The sequence below is a fragment of the Oreochromis niloticus genome, linkage group LG2 (genome assembly GCF_001858045.2).
Source record: "Oreochromis niloticus isolate F11D_XX linkage group LG2, O_niloticus_UMD_NMBU, whole genome shotgun sequence".
Taxonomy (NCBI): domain Eukaryota; kingdom Metazoa; phylum Chordata; class Actinopteri; order Cichliformes; family Cichlidae; genus Oreochromis; species Oreochromis niloticus.
The window spans coordinates 10751205-10764796 of NC_031966.2; the positions used below are offsets into that span (position 1 = coordinate 10751205).

At 39.3% G+C, this 13592-nt stretch overlaps 1 long non-coding RNA gene across 1 annotated transcript; it reads left to right on the forward strand.

The window, feature by feature from the left end:
- Positions 1 to 2170: 2170 nt before the first annotated feature.
- LOC112841814 (uncharacterized) lies at positions 2171 to 10598 on the forward strand. The gene is made up of 3 exons (XR_003213201.1): positions 2171 to 2323; positions 5185 to 5323; positions 10428 to 10598. It is a non-coding gene; the product is annotated as an uncharacterized LOC112841814 (long non-coding RNA).
- Positions 10599 to 13592: the final 2994 nt, after the last annotated feature.

Sequence of the window (13592 nt, forward strand, 5' to 3'; positions counted from 1 at the left end):
CTCACAGAAGCAGACACATATAGAGCAAATCACATCATACCCCCCCAAAATAAATAAATAACAGGAAACATAGTGGGAAGTTGTCAGCTGTTGATGGATGTGTCAGCTGGATCAATGCTCAGCTACACCATTGAACCATTATTAAGAACACTAACACCCCAAAGGCTTTAAGCATCCAGAGATGGAGAACCAAAGGGAATGTTGGAGAGACTGAAGGATCACTGTGCATCAAATTAACGGCGCCATTATTCAGGTGCAATACTGCTGCATTATTAAATCCTGAGAGCACCTTGTTCATGTCAAGCTCAATTATGGGTATGTGTGTTCCTTCCAAGAGTGTAATTAGTGGTGTAACCATGGAAAGTACAACTTAAAAATATTATCTGTACATTGTAAATATTCATTAGGCTGTCACTCAAAATACAGATGCAGGTTGGTTGACCACCAATCATAGGAAAAACACAACTTTAAACCTACTTCAAAAGCATTATATCAAATCGTATAGCTAAAGCAGATGTAAAGCTACATCAAAGGGTGGTTGTCAGTAGGACTGAAGTGAAAAAAAAACCTAGCTGAATAATTTATTCATAAGCTGTCTCTGCCTCGTACTCTGTATGCTTCGTGTGTTGGTTTTACTGAACACAGGTTGTTTCGTTATGGATGTAAGGTGCTGATTTTACATGTGTGAGCTGTTTTATCTGCTCGTCTCACTGTCTTGGGACAGGAACTGACACTTGCCTGAAAGAAAAAACCTGTGATCAGGGTGAAAATGTTTTACATTGAAGCAAAAATAGACACAGACATAACAGACAAAACTAGACATTAAAAAAACAATTGCATTTTTCATTTATTAGTTTGTCAGTATTTGTAGTTTATTATCCAAACTACACTGGAAGCCATTTGAATCCACTTTTTTCTTGGTTTGAACTTCAGCAGGCTGTCTCGACCTTGTCTGCAGATGTAAATGCACTGAATTGTTAGCAGGTGATTGGCTGATTAGATAACCATGCTAATGAACACTATAGGTGCATCCAATAAAAGGGCTTGTGAGTCTACATCAACACTAGGAATCAGGTGCTTTTTGCTTACATAAGAGACAGCAGTTTGAGTCCTGCAGAGCTGGTACTTTTACACTTGTGCCTGTGATTTTCATTTGCAGTTCAGTTAGATTTATCCCATAACATAAAATAAAAATTACTCAATTAATTAAAAAGAAAAAAATAGACATCAAAATTAGACAGAGTCTTCGCAATGCGTTCATTCAGACATGCATCGTGCTGACATAAAAAATCCTTCAGTATTTTAGATTTGCTATATTTTAGAAGCTGTTGCATATTGTGGCTGTTCTGCTGTGGATGCTGCAGATCTTTTTTCCAGTAGCCAGCAAGGTGAGGGTGGAAGGGGTCGTGTATGATTTTATTTGTATGGTCAGGCAGCACTCTTGCGCAATGTCCTGCAATGTGAGAAAGTGGAATCCCAATGAGGTGAGCTCTTTTCATCTGGCACAAAAAGTCCAGGTGCTGCTGACCACTCTGTCCTGGTCTCTTTCCAGTATGATGTGACCGGGACTCAGTGTCTGTTATCTGTACTCCAGTAGCTTGTGGTTGCTGCTGATCATCTCCTGATTTTGAGCAGTGTCACAGTTTTGCAAAGCAAAAACTGGAAACAACCGTTGACGTTCAGTGTAAAATCCACATTTTGACACAATTATGTTCGCTTCTTAATTCTCCAAGTGTGTGAAACCAGATTGTGATGCTTATCTCAGAAAATTGTCAATTAAAAGGTTATTTCAGATAGTGTTTTATGCAACAAATGGCTTTTCTGCTTGACTACCAGAAGAAAGAAAAATTCAAAATAATATGATGGCTTTGTGGAGCTGATTTCTCCTCAACATAAATGAGCATAAATGAGTGAGTGTTTGAACTGTCATTTTACGGCTGTGTGCAGGCAGGGATTGGACCCAAACGCAAACTCACTGACACGAGGAATAAACTCAAAAAGCCACAGCTTTATTGGCTGGCAGGGGGAAAAAGCATACTAAACTAAACTGGGAAACTCTAATAGAACTAATGCACACGAGGAGACACTGGGAAACACACAGCATGAGGGATGACGCAACGCGGAACAGATAAATGCACAGAAGGTAATGAGGGACGTGGGAACACACAGGGAGCACAGCTGTGGACAATTGCGCATAACAAGACAGGGAGGACACGGAACTGAAAATACTGACCCAAGACGCAGACCTTAAACGTAACACAGGAAGAACACAGAGATGCAGAGAGGAGGAGGAGAGAGAGAGCAAAGAGGAGCACATGACAGGGTGAGGAAAACACGGAACACAAGGCACCAGCACTAACATCACAATATAAACACCGTGACACAGAGGGAGACACAGAGGGCAACAACACAAAGGAGAAAAGTAATAAACAATACTGAACAGAGTAACCTAGGAAACCTGGAGTAATCCTCAACATAATGCAAAATATGACAGAAAACACAGGAAACTTGACATAACCATGACATAAACACTTTTCTCATTCTTAAATGCAGCTCTGTCATCTCAGCACATCCCAATAATAAAGATCATAAAATGCACATTTTTCTCCATCTGTCAATGCAGAAATAATGAACTATTGAAATAACATAGGAATCAAAAGAAAAACAAAAGTGCGACAGTCTAAAATGTGTTATTCTCAACCTAGACAGGATTATTTGTCTTGGATTGAGTTATTCATTATAAGAAAATGATTCGACAAATTATGAAAATTGAGCAGAAAACGCAAATAAAAAATGTATTTTCCATTTTTAAACTCCGCTTAAACACAAAAATCCGACAGTACAAACTACTTGGATTCCAGCCATTGATTATGTATTTTTCTTTATTTAGAACTAATGCAGTCCATTTAAAATTCACCTCTGCTTTGGAGTACAGATTCAATAACCCTGATCTCCAGGGACTCACCAGTCTATGAATGATAATCACTTGTAATTAAAGCTCACTTGAGTTTCTCCTTTTCTGAAAGTGGAAGGTGGAATCAGCGTGCTCTGCATCCACCGAAGCCTTTGAAACCAACACCAGGATTAAATCGCTGGTCTGAAGACACTAAACAACTCAGTTAAAACTGCCCGAGTCCATTCAGTCTGCTGATTTGCAGCAGGCAGGTCCTGTCTGAGATAACTGTGCTGTGGAAAATGTGTATTCTCTGCTTCATGTCCAATGCTTAAGTACCTGTCCAGTTTAATCAGTGGGTGAAGAGTGAATTATGGCAAGTGAACAAGTCTGTCTGCTGAAGCACATAGTTTTGAATTTGCTGATAATAATAATAAATAGATTTCAGAGATCTTGGAAGGAAAACTGTATTTTCCTACATATTCTTAACATTATTAGTTTGTTAATACTTGTTGACTGATTAGATGACAGCAAACATGTGAATGTGTTGGTTGCCAAAACGTCTCTGTCATTATAATTGGATGTTAGCTCTTTAGCTGTCTGTCACCTTCTTACTCCTGAAAACACCCATTAGAACTCTTTTATCGCAGATCTTTGCTTGCCAGGTGAAAAAACCTTGGTGTGGTAATTAAAATTTAAAAATACTCAAATGATTAATTAATTTTAATTTTTAAAGTAGTGGCTAGTGCTGGTCAGAATAAGAAAAGTTTAATAATAAAGCATGAAGTTCTAATTAAAGGTCCAGTTTTGTCTCAGAAATTTAAAAAAAGATTAATTCCACTCTCATTTCCGTTAAAGATTCACCAGTACGAGCATCTCTAACAGTCAGCAGACTGCATTTTGAATCTTGTTTAGTGACGCTCATCTATGAACTGACAATGATCGCTTTGAGCTTTTGGTAAACTAAAGCAATACATGATAATCAGTGAGCTTTAGAGACATTATTACATTTTGCTTCCAGTCTTCATGCCGAATTTCCTGGCAGCAATAGGAATCAGGGTTCAGATCTCCTTAAGAGAATTTGTGTTTTCCTCCCAAGCTTGCATAGGTTTCCTGCATGATCTTCAGTTTCTCTTACCATATGAAGCATGCTAGATGAACTCTCCTATCAATCCCACTAGGATAAATATTATGCAGCTCTCCCAATGCTGGCTCAGCTTGTTATTTAATGCACACATATGAATTTCTAATGCACTGCGCTGTTAAAACACGTTATTCAAAGCATCGAAAGAGTAACTGATCGCCCCAACATAGCACTCTCAAATAAAAAGAAGCTTCCATCAGCTGCTTCCTTGCCACAAGGGGTCGCCATAGCAGATCGCTCTGCATGTTTAAATATGAGATGCCCTTCCTGACGCGACCCCAAAGGGGATGGGCGCTGTCATCTTATTTTGATGCTATTTACTATCAGAATTATGTGGCAGCTGAGTTACCCCAGTTCCAATCCATGCCCCATACCATCACTCATTCTGTTTGTGTGTTCATGTGGAGGGTTCGCTACCTTAAGTGCTGCTCAAAATCAACTAGCTTTAAGTGGAAATGGGTTACAAAGCCCTCCAGCCACACTCTGTGGAGGTGGAGGCTCCTGTTTTGTGTCACTGAAAGAAAATGCTGCACACTCAAAGATATAGTGTTGTTATTCCCGAAGGACTGCCTCAGTAATATATAAAAGATAAAACTAAATTTTTAAAAAAAGAAGGAATGTCTTGTGGCAATCAGTACAAATAACAGTAAATAAAAACTCTGTTTTGCCAGAGGGAGAAGACAATATTTATTGCTATGGTGGTAATACAGATTATATCCTGTGATTTCAAAGAGACTCATAAATAAAAAATTGAATGTAAACACAAGTTATATAATAGCTTCAGATAAAAAGACTGTTACCTCATTCATTCAGTGCACCGTTAGGGAGGATATTAACTTTTTTTTTTGTTGCTTATTTTTCCAAATTTTCGTCAAAGTTCTTTTTTTAAACATAGAGTTTTATTGGAAGGTATCACAAGACTTTTTTAAAACTTGTAACTTGTACATGTGACTTTAAAAATGTGCCATATATACAGGCATTTATTTATAGGAGCATTCCTTTCAGGTACTCATACTAGCACATTTGGCAAATATCACACATGTATCCAGTCCCGTTTCCTAGGCAACGCCTTCTTTCCATTTGATGAAAGAGTTGTGCTCAGCATTAGACCTTGTTTGGTATCAAGATGTTCCCCTTTCTGCTCAAGTACTTGCAGGTCTGGCAGCTGGTGTAAACAGGGACAAGGAACAGTGACATTGAAACCACACAGAGGTGATCGTGCTGCCTGGATATGCAGAGCTCCTTCGAAAGTGAGGTACAACTAAACCCCTGAACACCTGGCTCCTGTAAGTCTTTACACAAGCCCCCCCTTAATATTTAGCACTAGTAAGCCATATAAAGTGTGAGTTTCATGAATGCACCATTGATAGTTTGGTTGTCATAAAGTGGGTATGGGAGCACTGTGTACTTTACAAATTATGAAAGACCACTAAAGTGTTAAATGCTCCAGGCCACTGATGACTAGTCAGATACTTTGAAGTCAGTGTTTATGACTAGCCTGATTTCCACTGACTGGCCTGAAGAAATTCATGTGACTCTGAGCTAGCCAATATATGTTACCCTAACCTTTGGCTAAAAGACTTTACTTTCAAAAATGAATACTTTAACACAAATAAGTTTGGTATGAAATATATTCTAATAATTAAAAATGGAGAGGTTAGTGTTTATGACCTTTACAACAACCATCCACCGACTGCCCTTTTAAACATGCAGCAGGAATAGAAATTATACAGCATTTATTAACAATATTATTGGCTACTTCTGCTTTATGTGTCATTGCAGAGTGTTGGTACAGTTACACTGCCTGTCTGTGACACATAATGTTATTAGTTCCACCTCTGCTTTTTCTTGCTATGACAAGCCAGAGAGTCTTCCATGAAAAGGCTCATTGTGTTTGTGTTCATGCTTTGTTAAAGGCTCCCTGTTTGGACAGAGAGTTTAGGTTTAGACGTTTACTCCTGGCCTAACTGTCCGGGGTCCATTTAAGCTGATTTACTCTGAAGCTTTATGTCATTAAGCATACAGAATGTGACTGACTGCTGCAGATTGCATGCCTGATGGGATGCGGTCAGTGCGTGCGTGGTGGTAATTGAGTGAACTCTCACCTGCCTTAGCTGAATGTGTTGCTCTGTGTGTGATTAAGATGTTGGATGTGTTATTTGGCAGTTCACACTTACTCTCTAATGCTACAGTCACACTTTGGAAAACAGTAGCTGGAAACCAAAATTATTGTGAGAGTGTGAGTTGAATTTGCAATCTTGTTCAGAAACGGCAAGCAGGTCTGTGATGACGTGCAGTCACCTGGCATCTTCAGAGAGACTTCAGTTCATCGAGATGACAATAATATGGCAATAAGACGAGAGTGATTCTGCTATCAGTTTGCAACTGAATGGGGTCAGATTTCAAGTTACATCAATCTGTGATAAAACAACAATTAACTGTGATAAAAAATAATAAATCACCAAAAATCACAAATCAGTTGTTTCTACGTACACAGAAATTCTCATTAACTGCTTACATTCACAGTTCAGCCAGGACCTCACAGATTTGAAACACGGATTAAAAATTAATCCACAAATCAGTGTCATGCTGCAGGACAGAGAATGAACTGCAAAATGATTTAAAACCAGTCTGCAATCAGCTGATTCCCATATTGCAAAGAGCTGCATCAAAGAAAAGTTGTGCTCATTGGTGCAAATTGACTCAGATTGACTGACAATGTGTCTGCATTTGTAAATTAGATCACAATTATTTGCAAACCTTTTCCTGTCTGAAAGTGACTGCAGTCCAACTTGGATCGCAGTTGTTTGGAGACAGGTTGCCTCCCAAAAGGTGACCTATACACTTGCCTTGCTTTTGGAAATATTTGTCATGGCAACTATTTGTAATTGGTTTACACATCATGATAATCACGATGTAACCACAAATTTTTTATTTTTTTTTTAGTTGCAACAAGGTTGCTGTGCTATTTTTATTCCAGTGGGACTGAAACATAAAACATCAAAACAGTTAATACACACTCAGAGACGGGCTCTCTTCAAACCCCCACAAGAAAAGCTGTCCAGCATTGTGTGGGCGTGTCTCAACATACTTATTACAAATACTACTAATCAGCACCCTGACAGCAGCTGCAGCAAAAGCAAGATGAAAATAATCAGTGAGTAAGGTCAGTATTACCTAAACAAAATGTGCAGTCTTCATTAGATGTCTCGTATTCTAGTAGATATATTATTATAATCCTCTCATTGAATATGGAGATTATTTTTGGTTGCTGAGGGGGTCATGTGGTCCTTTCATAAAGGAAGGAATAAAAATATATTAAACTCTGTGACAAACATCTGCTCAACAAGTTTTCTGTGCTATTTTTTCCACTGGCTGAACAACCCCTTGGATATAGCTTAAACTCACCTGGGTGCATTCTGCCTTAAGCAGCAACTGTAAGGCCATTTTAGTTAGTGGGAATGAATTATTGGGCTGTAATGTATCAAGGAGCAGACTCTTAAAATAGAGACATTTTAAATTTTCTTTTTCCCTTTTTTTTTAGAAGCGACTCTTAAGGTCAACATGAATAAAGTCTTGGGTATAACTGTGAATTAAACACACGCAGAAAAGCAGAAGAAATTAACTGCTTAGCATTAGGCTGTCTTTGCAAGACTTATTTCCTGCAGTGAACAAAGTGTCCTCAAAAAATATGCTCTAATAAAAAAGTAGGAGTTCAATCTGAATTACCACGCTTGTGTAAATAATGCTCCGTTCTTTTGTTTTAACCTTTAATGGATGGGTGGGACTAACCACAATGCAAAATACAAAAAGTGCCAGTGAATGGAGACAATAACAGGATAAGTGCTTGAATGTCAGTTTCCTTGTGTCTGACAGCTTAGCTGATGGTATCGGATTCATGGAATAACTCCCACATGAATGAAAACACACTGTGACTTCATTTGCAGGTCAATTTACTGGAGTTAATAACTGTTTGCACCTGCAGTTAACTGCTGACCTCTCAGGCCCCCTAAATGGGTTTTACGTGTTTCACTGACAGTCTGAAAAAATCGGTAAGTTTTGTAATTAACTTTCAGATCAGATGTGTTGGTGTCCCTTATTTTCTTGCTTAAACCCCACTATGTTCTAGTAACAAAATATAGCAACAATAGATTTAGTGTAAATTGGTACTCCATAGTGCAGATGTAAATCAGTCAGTACCCAGTTAAAGTTCGCTACCCATCCTTGGCAGGGAGTGCTTTGTGGTTGTCATGGTGGTACAGTGGTTAACACAACAATAACAAGGTTCTAGGTTTGCACCTCTTGGGTGTAGATTGTGTGTTCTTTGTATGTCTCCACCAAAGACACATGGAGGACCACTGTCTGAAGCATTTTTTGGTGAGTCTAAATAGGAGATAGAGGTTGGTACGAGCATGAATTCCCTTTCTCTGTGTTGGTAATTTGATGATCTGGCAAAAAAGTAAAAAGGATTAATGTGGATATAAGAAGAAAAATTAGAAACAAGCTAAAGGACCACTATGCTTTAAAACACTGAAATAAGAATAGTTAGTAACCAGCTAAATTGATGCTTTTTGCTAAATTTAACTGTAAATTGGTTCTCTTTCTAAAGTGTTAGCTATTTTCTTGCAGATTAAAAACACACAGCTGATTGTGTTTTGCTTTGTTTTGTTTTGTTTTTTTAAGAAAATTATACAGATCCCAGTTGCAAAAAGCCTCTTCAAATGGCTCCTGTTCAAATTGAAAGATCTGTCTCACATAAAACCTGTGATGAAATTTCACGGACTGGATTCCAAGAATTCAGAAAAATAAAATTGGTAGAATAATTTCTGATAAAAGGCCAAAACATCCTGCAAAGTTGAGGCACACAACTGATGATGTGTCCTGCTGGTAAAGCTTCCGGGCTCCCTTTCCTCATAGTCGCCATCCCTCAGGCTACTTATGTTTAAGCTTCAAAGTTACTGTCAAACTGACTGTGAACACTGTACTTTTAAATTCTATATAGTGATTTTAGATGCAAGTAGGTAGTAACACCAGCTCAGAGGGAAAAAGTCCTGAGTTTTAATTCACCTTGGAGGCTTTTTGTGTGGAGTCCTGTGTCTGTATGGTAAATAGACTGGTTCTTACATAGCACTTTTTCCACTCTACCTGAGCACTCCAAGAGCTTTATACAACACGCCTCATTCTCTATACTTAAATGTGTTTCTATCTTACATTCACACAGGCTGAAGTTAGTAGCTTGCTCAGGGATCTTTGGCATGCAGAATGGAGCAGGGATCGAACCACCAACCTTCCAATTAGTAGATGACCTGCTCTAACTCTTTGTTGGTGCTCCAGTTTGGCAGTGCAGTAAAAGACATTCTCAATAGGTTAAACTTCCACCACAAACACTGCTCAGCTTTGACGGTGTAATGTGTTTATTTCTTCTTTTGTTTCTTTCAGGTATAATGCACGGTGTTAGTAACGACTCATAAACACTTTGGGTTTTATGCTTTTATGAGAAGAGATTCTTCGACAGGTAACAAGCAGCCAGGTGTTTCGAAATCTGCACAGTTGATAATGCACAGCTACTTTTATCACTGGTTACTACAACTAAACAGTACTTTGCTCTTTCAGATGTGGCTCCAGACTTTCTCTTTGGGGTTGAACATGTGTAAAGAATTGTGTCTCCTCACAGATGTAATCTGATGTGCCGGAGACAAAACAAACACACACAGGTGAAATCCAAGTGATCTAATCACCACACAGACTACTGTTCCATCACATCGTCCCGTTAAAACAACCGCTGCTCGTGGCGTGTCACAACATTGCCTTGAATTGGTGTATGAAAAGGTGTTGCAGCGAGATTGGTTGCATGTTGCAGCAGCTCCGGTTATCTCGTGGCTGTGTTTTTTTAAAATCTGACTTCAAGCTTCTACGTTTGTGGCATCTATTATTTTGTCAGGCTGTTTAAAAAGAATATCTAGATGTGTGATTGTTTCTCTTCTTGCGCTATCAAACAAGTGTTTGATCGGAATGTGGAGAGGAAAAGAATGTGTGCGTGTGATACAAAGAAAGAACACAAGGAGGGAGAAGGTGAGGGAATTTGACAAAGTATGACAACCTTGCTTCACAGTCAGTGTGACAAGATATTTTAACTTTTTTTAATCAAACACAGAGAAACACTGAAGGTCAGAAATGTTGGACATCAACTTATGAATTAAAAGAATGACTTGTTTAAAGAGCCGTCCTCGTGCTATCATTGTGTCATCTCACTTTTACGTGTTGAAGATAAAAACGCTGCTGAAAAAGATACGCCTCGATTTTAAGCCTCTCCTCTCCTCTAGATGCATTTTAGGAACTGATACATTCCTCAACATGGCATACTAAGATTCATTTCCACGTCACGGGCAGGAGGATGGAGGGCACAGGAGATGTGGAGGCATAATCAGGAAAAGGAGAAAAGCCTATGGAAGTAGCTGCCTCTGTACAGATCAGGCCAGGAGAGGCTCGCTGTCCCGGAGAGGTGAAGGTGCTAGTGTCAGAGCAACAGGGAGATAACCTCTTTGGTCGTCATCTTCTGCCAGGCACTCCAGGTCTGGCACAGAATGATTGCTAACGCTGCAAACACTGACACAGTGCTTGCGAAAAGACAAAAAAAAAAACATCCAAAAACCTTGTGTATATTATGTAAGTAATGAAACAATGTTATTTTTCTTGTGTATGATTCTCAGAGACCAGAGATTTCTCTGGCCTCAAACCAGAGATTGTGCTATGTCTCTAAATTCACAATGTTTTTTTCTCTCTCTACAAGCTGGCCTTAATAATTCAGGCTGAAACCAGCCCTGGCTGCACCACCATTAGTTTAGTCAGGGAAACAATTTCTGATGGATGTCCAACAGACAAATTGCTGAGCTCTACTGTATAAACTGTACTGTTTCTCTTTTTGACACAGATTTTCCATCAGAGCTGTATTTAGTATGAAGACAGAGGTCTGTTCACTCCACTGTGTGGGAGTCCATCTCCACCACATGTGCTCATATAACACTTAAAGCTGCAGAAAATGATTCCAAGGTGGTACGGCTTGAAATAATTGTGCTGCTGCATGCTGAGGAGTTAAAACTCAGACAGAGTTTCGTGTTCATATCTCTTAGTTGTTGATTACCACCTGTGGTTTTAATGTACTGCATGTTTACATTGCATTGCATAGATTTGCGTTCAGCTGTACTCTCCATCCACTCAGGTCCTGCAGTTCAAACACAGTTTCCTGTATTCTCTTTGGGCATTCACAGTCCAAAGAGGCCTCAGAAATAGAAACAGCATAGCCTGCAATTATACTATCTAAGGCATTGAAATATGGATCACAGAGATGGGTGAGACCAATTGCAATCTGCATAAATAGACATGAAAGAGTAATGACTCACCCACACCACGCTCATTAGCCTACCAAAGCTTAGTCTTAATTCAACAGTATTTTACTGTCTAACACCCAACTTTGGCAAAAACCTCTTGCATGGACTGATTTTACTTGAAATTCAGTTGCTCCACAATCAGAAATAGCTGTTTATTTGGAGTAAACAGAAGAACTGATGCAGCATAGACGAGGATAAGAGTGCTTTTTTTTTTAACATAAATATTGACATTGTATTTCTTTCTTTTGTTTTTCTGCTACAACCAGCAAGTTATCCTGTCAGCCTGCCTCCACTCCACTCAGCACAGTCTAAAAGCTGTGGGGGTGTTACGACTGTCTGTACCCACATCGTCCCAGGTGATTCAAAAGGCCTTTGTCACCATCACAGTGCATTACCATGCCGCAGGGTTCACATCAGTCAGAAGAATAATTAAGTCATGAAAAGCTGTCTGTGACAAAAAAATAAAATACTGACGTCAAGCCAAAATGATGAACTCAAAATTCTGACTTATATCAAATATACAAAATAAAAATGGTCTTTTTATTATGAACACGAGTCACATGACAGAATGGTTCTCCAACGTCTCCTAGAAAGTAAGCTTTTTGTGTATTCCACACCAACGCCATCTCCTTGGTAGGAAACATAGCGGAGAAAGGACACATCAGGGCAGACCCAGGAAAGATCCAGGTGGTTTTAGACTGGCCCACATTGACCTCTAGGGGGCACCTTTACTACTTCCTGGGGTTTGCCAATTTTTTTCATTCAAAATTATGGCAAAGTTGCTCTACCACTCATTACTTTGACTTCTCCCAAGGTGCCATTCTTGTGGAACAATGCTGCCCAGAACGCTTTCACCACTCTTAAGGACCAGTTGCCACTGTACCAGCCTGACACTACCCAACAGTTTGTCGTGGAGGTGGACGCTTCAAATTCCAGGATTGGGGCCCTTCCATCCCTGGTCACATATCTCCTTGGACTTCATCACTGGCCTCCCACAGTCTGCAGATAATACCGTGATTCTAACCATTGCTGACCACTTCTCCAAAGCAGCTCAATTCATGGCTCTTCCCAAGCTTCTGTCTGTCACCTTGCCTCTCTGTAAGTCTGTTTCTGTTAACTCCATGAAGGTTTCTAATGTGTCTCATCCTAGGACAGCCCAGCGGTGTTCCGAGAGATTCTGTTCGGGAGACTCGGGGAGGATCGGGGACTTGGATTCACTGAACCTCCCTTCCTCTTCATATTGCCTCCATAGTATAGCTTCATCTCCCATTGTAAAATTCAGCTACTCTACAGTCGCGACACTCCATAATTGTGACTGGTCGTTGTTAATGAGATTAATTACAGGTTCACTAGAAGGACAAGAAGACAAAGCTGTGTCTCCCAGTAATCTTGAGAGGATTACACTAGCTGTCTCTATTTTCCCCAGGTATTCCCCACAGTCTCCCTTTATAGTTTGTCAGGTTGTTGGTTTGTCCCTTTCTCATATGTGTTTTGCTTCTTGGTCTTATGCCCTTTTGACCTCAATGTTAGTTATTTATTTATTTATTTTTGTCAGTTTTTGTGTTAATATTTCTGTATGTACTGTAGAAAACCCCCAAATCTTTGCCTCTTTGCACCAAGAAACGTTAATGATAAGTTGCTGGAATATTTGTCTGCCCAGTCTTTGATACACACAACTTTTGTGGAGTGTTTCTGGTATCAAATTCAAAAATAGCTCATATTAAAAAAAATTTTAAAAAGAAAAGTGTTTTTCCAAAATAAATATAGGCTTAAAATCATTTGCATGTGTCCCAACTTTTTGGGAAACTGGGCTATACTGCACTCAAATTAAAAGTGCATGTAAAATCGCCATCAGTATATGAAATGTGCACACAGGCCAATTTTCTTCTCACCACCCTCTGTGTGTTAGTGGATCAAAATCATTCTCCATTTGCCATCAGCCTGCTGCCATGCTCCAATTCTTCTAAAAAAGGAAATACATATGCCTAAAGGTGTATTGTGGAGAAAGCAGATGAATAGTGTCTGAGGTGGAAGCCAGAAAAGGAGCACATTCTGAGGAGATTTCTTGAAAGTGATGATGGTATAATAACGTTGTTGGCTAAAATTGCCAAGATGGTGAATATCATGTCCCCAGAGACCAGACCAGAAGAGAATAACAGACCAGAAG